Genomic DNA, 7,024 nt, shown 5'->3' with positions numbered 1-7,024 from the left:
TAGAACAGATAACGATATAGAACAGATAACGATATAGAACAGATAACGATATAGAACAGATAACGATATAGAACAGATAGAGTTATAGAACAGATAGAGATATAGAACAGATAGAGATATAGAACAGATAACGATATAGAACAGATAGAGATATAGAACAGATAGAGTTATAGAACAGATAACGATATAGAACAGATAGAGATATAGAACAGATAAAGATATAGAACAGATAGAGATATAGAACAGATAAAGATATAGAACAGATAACGATATAGAACAGATAAAGATATAGAACAGATAACGATATAGAACAGATAAAGATATAGAACAGATAAAGATATAGAACAGATAGAGATATAGAACAGATAGAGTTATAGAACAGATAACGATATAGAACAGAGAGATATAGAACAGATAAAGATATAGAACAGATAACGATATAGAACAGATAAAGATATAGAACAGATAACGATATAGAACAGATAACGATATAGAACAGATAACGATATAGAACAGATAACGATATAGAACAGATAAAGATATAGAACAGATAACGATATAGAACAGATAGAGATATAGAACAGATAGAGATATAGAACAGATAACGATATAGAACAGATAAAGATATAGAACAGATAGAGATATAGAACAGATAACGATATAGAACAGATAGAGATATAGAACAGATAACGATATAGAACAGATAAAGATATAGAACAGATAACGATATAGAACAGATAAAGATATAGAACAGATAACGATATAGAACAGATAACGATATAGAACAGATAACGATATAGAACAGATAACGATATAGAACAAATAAAGATATAGAACAGATAACGATATAGAACAGATAGAGATATAGAACAGATAGAGATATAGAACAGATAACGATATAGAACAGAGAGATATAAAACAGATAGAGATATAGAACAGATAACGATATAGAACAGAGAGATATAAAACAGATAGAGATATAGAACAGATAACGATATAGAACAGAGAGATATAAAACAGATAGAGATATAGAACAGATAGAGATATAGAACAGATAACGATATAGAACAGAGAGATATAGAACAGATAGAGATATAGAACAGATAGAGATATAGAACAGATAACGATATAGAACAGATAGAGATATAGAACAGATAGAGATATAGAACAGATAACGATATAGAACAGAGAGATATAAAACAGATAGAGATATAGAACAGATAACGATATAGAACAGATAACGATATAGAACAGATAGAGATATAGAACAGATAACGATATAGAACAGATAGAGATATAAAACAGATAGAGATATAGAACAGATAACGATATAGAACAGAGAGATATAAAACAGATAGAGATATAGAACAGATAACGATATAGAACAGAGAGATATAAAACAGATAGAGATATAGAACAGATAGAGATATAGAACAGATAACGATATAGAACAGAGAGATATAGAACAGATAGAGATATAGAACAGATAACGATATAGAACAGATAGAGATATAGAACAGATAGAGAACAGAGAGAGATATAGAACAGATAGAGATATAGAACAGATAGAGAACAGAGAGAGATATAGAACAGATAACGATATAGAACAGAGAGATATAGAACAGATAGAGATATAGAACAGATAGAGATATAGAACAGATAACGATATAGAACAGAGAGATATAAAACAGATAGAGATACAGTGCCTTGCGAAAGTATTCGGCCCCCTTGAACAAACATAAAGATATAAAACTGTATGTTTTTGTGAAGAATCAACAACAAGTGGGACACAATCATGAAGTGGAACGACATTTATTGGATATTTCAAACTTTTTTAACAAATCAAAAACTGAAAAATTGGGCGTGCAAAATTATTCAGCCCACTTAAGTTAATACTTTGTAGCGCCACCTTTTGCTGCGATTACAGCTGTAAGTCGCTTGGGGTATGTCTCTATCAGTTTTGCACATCGAGAGACTGAAATTTTTTCCCATTCCTCCTTGCAAAACAGCTCGAGCTCAGTGAGGTTGGATGGAGAGCTTTTGTGAACAGCAGTTTTCAGTTTTTTCCACAGATTCTCGATTGGATTCAGGTCTGGACTTTGACTTGGCCATTCTAACACCTGGATATGTTTATTTTTGAACCATTCCATTGTAGATTTTGCTTTATGTTTTGGATCATTGTCTTGTTGGAAGACAAATCTCCGTCCCAGTCTCAGGTCTTTTGCAGACTCCATCAGGTTTTCTTCCAGAATGGTCCTGTATTTGGCTCCATCCATCTTCCCATCAATTTTAACCATCTTCCCTGTCCCTGCTGAAGAAAAGCAGACCCAAACCATGATGCTGCCACCACCATGTTTGACAGTGGGGATGGTGTGTGTTCAGGGTGATGAGCTGTGTTGCTTTTACGCCAAACATAACGTCTTGCATTGTTGCCAAAAAGTTCAATTTTGGTTTCATCTGACCAGAGCACCTTCTTCCACATGTTTGGTGTGTCTCCCAGGTGGCTTGTGGCAAACTTTAAACAACACTTTTTATGGATATCTTTAAGAAATGGCTTTCTTCTTTCCACTCTTCCATAAAGGCCAGATTTGTGCAATATACGACTGATTGTTGTCCTATGGACAGAGTCTCCCACCTCAGCTGTAGATCTCTGCAGTTCATCCAGAGTGATCATGGGCATCTTGGCTGCATCTCTGATCAGTCTTTTCCTTGTATGAGCTGAAAGTTTAGAGGGACGGCCAGGTCTTGGTAGATTTTCAGTGGTCTGATACTCCTTCCATTTCAATATTATCGCTTGCACAGTGCTCCTTGGGATGTTTAAAGATTGGGAAATCTTTTTGTATCCAAATCCGGCTTTAAACTTCTTCACAACAGTATCTCGGACCTGCCTGGTGTGTTCCTTGTTCTTCATGATGCTCTCTGCGCTTTTAACGGACCCCTGAGACTATCACAGTGCAGGTGCATTTATACGGAGACTTGATTACACACAGGTGGATTGTATTTATCATCATCAGTCATTTAGGTCAACATTGGATCATTCAGAGATCCTCACTGAACTTCTTGAGAGAGTTTGCTGCACTGAAAGTAAAGGGGCTGAATAATTTTGCATGCCCAATTTTTCAGTTTTTGATTTGTTAAAAAAGTTTGAAATATCCAATAAATGTCGTTCCACTTCATGATTGTGTCCCACTTGTTGTTGATTCTTCACAAAAAAATACAGTTTTATATCTTTATGTTTGAAGCCTGAAATGTGGCAAAAGGTCGCAAAGTTCAAGGGGGCCGAATACTTTCGCAAGGCACTGTATTAGGCCTTTTACAGGAAATGTGTCCAGCATTCAAGAGCACTATGTCAAAGACATAAAACCATCAACACATAGAACATCAACCACATAGAACAGATAGATTTACACAGGTAGGATATAGAACAGATAGAGATATAGAACAAATCGAGATATACACAGGTAGGACAGATATAAGAGATATAGAACAGATATAGATATAGAACTGATAGATATAAACAGGTAGGATATAGATTAGATAGAGATATAGAACAAATCGAGATATACACAGGTAGGACAGATATAAGAGATATAGAACAGATATAGATATAGAACTGATAGATATAAACAGGTAGGATATAGATTATATAGAGATATAGAACAGATATAGATATAGAACAGATAGAGATATAGAACAGATAGAGATATACACAGGTAGGATATAGATTATATAGATATATAGAACAGATATAGATATATAACTGAGATAAAGAACAGATATAGATATAGAACAGACAGATATAGAACAGATGTAAAACAGATAGAGATATAGAACAGATATAGATTTAGAACAGATACAAAACAGATAGAGATAAAGAACAGATAAAAAAATGATTTAGAACAGATATAAAACTGATAGAGATATAGAACAGATATAGATTTAGAACAGACAGAGATAAAAAAAAATAAAAGAAGATATAGAACAGATATAGATTTTTAAAAATTCAGTCTCATCTGAAAGTTGTAAATTCTTGGTTATCTGCACGAACCCTGGCTAACAAGTTGAATCAGAAATACAAAATTGGGTTTAATTATTTATTTACTAAATACCTAAATAATCACACATACACATAATTAATCATAACTTGATTACAAATTACATCATAAAGGAAAACGTCCCTAGAGGGCGGAACTGATATGACAGCTTGTTACACAAAAGAAAAGGGTCTGGGTTTGAGTGAAAGAGCGGGAAGACTGAGGTACAAAGGGTGAAGCTGTGCTATCGTAAATACAGTATCTTATGCATTCTAAATTACCGCCCATATGGAATAAGAAAATGCAATAAATATTTACTCTGAGCTGCGCTTCGGTAGGTTGGTGGTAGATGGAAGGCCGTGTTGCCCAACTTAGTCCTTTGTCCTTTGAAGAATGTCTCTGCTGGTAAATTGTATACGTTGTAGTAACGTCGTTGTGTGGTAGATGGGATACTCTGTCTTTTCCTTCCCAACTTGCGTTTGCAGCTGCTGTTGCTAACCCAACGGCTAGGAGGTATCACTTCTGTAGTGAATAAGAGTTCAAAGTTCATACCATTCGCAACCAAAGCTCACGCTCACGCTTCGTTCTGTAGTTATTATCTGAACCATTCTGACATCGGACCGTCGTCCTCACATCCTCGGAACAGGAGGTTACATTGTCGTCAAGGCTTTATATAGGAAGGGAGAGGAGGGCGTGTTTGAAAAGTTTTATAGCCCATGTCCCTTCACAGGGGTGGGCCACTGATTGAGCAGAGCCCTACCTTATGAAAACCCAAATCTCAAATTACCAGAATATAGTTCATTTCCCCTCACCTTCTGATGTTCCCAGAATCTCTATGTTAACCAAAGGGGATTGCAAATCAGTAGGGTAGAGAGAGGAAAAGGGGGGGAAGAGGTATTTATGACTGTCATAAACCTACCCCCAGGCCAACGTCATGACAGTTAGCAGAAAACCTTGAAATCAGCCCTTGCCTTAACAGGAAGCCAGTGTAGGGAGGCTAGCACTGGAGTGATATGATCAAATATTTTGGTTCTAGTTAGGATTCTAGCAGCCGTGTTTAGCACTAACTGAAGTTTATTTTGTGCTTTATCCGGGTAGCCGGAATGTAGAGCATTGCAGTAGTTTAACCTAGAAGTGACAAAAGCATGGATGAACTTTTCTGCATCATTTTTGGACAGAAAGTTTCTGACTTTTGCAATTTTACGTAGATGAAAAAAAGCTGTCCTTGAAAGTCTTGATATGTTCTTCAAAAGAGAGATCAGGGTCCAGAGTAACGCCGAGGTCCTTCACAGTTTTATTTGAGACGACGGTACAACCATCAAAAATTAATTGTCCGATTCAACAGAAGATCTCTTTGTTTCTTGGGACCTAGAACTAGCATATCTGTTTTGTCCGAACATTTGCCGCAATCCACTTCCATATGTCTGAAACACAGGCTTCCAGCGAGGGCAATTTTGGGGCTTCACCATGTTTCATCAAAAATACAGCTGAAAGTTAACATTATATTTCCGAATGACATCACTAAGATGTAAAATATATAGTGAAAACAATAGTGGTCCTAAAATGGAGCCTTGACGAACATCGAAATTTACAGTTGATTTGTCAGAGGACAAACCATCTACAGAGACAAACTGATATCTTTCTGACAGATAAAATCTAAACCAGGCCAGAACTTGTTGGTGTAGACCAATTTGGGTTTCCAATCTCTCCAAAAGAAAGTAGTGACTGATGGTATCAAAAGCAGCACTACGGTCTAGGAGCACGAGGACAGATGCAGAGCCTCGATCTGAAGCAATTAAAAGGTAATTTACCACCTTCACAAGTGCAGTCTCAGTGCTATGATGGGGTCTAAAACCAGACTGAATCGTTTAGTATACATTGTTTGTCTTCAGGAAGCCAGTGAGTTGCTGCGCAACAGCTTTTTCAATTTTTTAGGAGAGGAATGGGAGATTCGATATAGGCCGATAGTTTTTTATATTTTCTGGGTCAAGGTTTGGCTTTTTCAAGAGAAGCTTTATTACTGCCACTTTTAGTGAGTTTGGTACACATCCGATGGATAGAGAGCCGTTTATTATGTTCAACATAGGAGGGCCAAGCACAGGAAGCAGCTCTTTCAGTAGTTTAGTTGGAATAGGGTCCATCCAGTATGCAGCTTGAAGGTTTAGAGGCCATGATTATTTTCATCATTGTGTCAAGAGATATAGTACTAAAACACTTGAGTGTCTCCCTTGATCCTAGGTGCTGGCAGAGTTGTGCAGACTCAGGACACCTGAGCGTTGGGAGGAATACGCAGGTTTAAAGAGGAGTCTGTAATTTGCTTTCTAATGATCATGATCTTTTCCTCAAAGAAATTTGTGAACTTATCACTGCTGAAGTGAAAGCCATTCTCTCTTTGGGAATGCTGCTTTTTAGTTAGCTTTGCAACAATATCAAAAATATTGGCAAAATAGGATGATCGAGCAGCAGTGAGGGCTCTTCGATACTGCACGGTATTAGTCGGAACGGCTAGTCGGAAGACTTCCAGTTTGGTGTGGCGCCATTTCTGTTCCAATTTTCTGGAAGCTTCCTTCAGAGCTCGGGAATTTTCTGTATACCAGGGAGCTAGTTTCTTATGACAAATGTTTTTTGTTTTTAGTGGTGCGACTGCATCTAGAGTATTGCGCAAGATTAAATTGAGTTCCTCAGTTAGGTGGTTAACTGATTTTTTACTCTGACGTCCTCGGCTAGGCAGAGGGAGTTTGGAGGAGCATCTGGGAATCTTTGGGTTGTCCGAGTATTTATAGCACAACTTTTGATGATCCTTGGTTGGGGTCTGAGCAGATTATTTGTTGCGATTGCAAACATAATAAAATGGTGGTCCGATAGTTCAGGATTTTGAGGAAAAACATCAAGATCCACAATATTTATTCCACGGGACAAAACTAGGTCCAGAATATTACTGTGTTTGTGAGTAGGTCCGGAGACATGTTGGACAAAACCCACTGAGTCGA

Source organism: Oncorhynchus clarkii, chromosome 23 (assembly GCF_045791955.1).
Source record: "Oncorhynchus clarkii lewisi isolate Uvic-CL-2024 chromosome 23, UVic_Ocla_1.0, whole genome shotgun sequence".
NCBI classification, from domain to species: Eukaryota; Metazoa; Chordata; class Actinopteri; order Salmoniformes; family Salmonidae; genus Oncorhynchus; species Oncorhynchus clarkii.
This window is presented reverse-complemented; position numbering follows the sequence as displayed.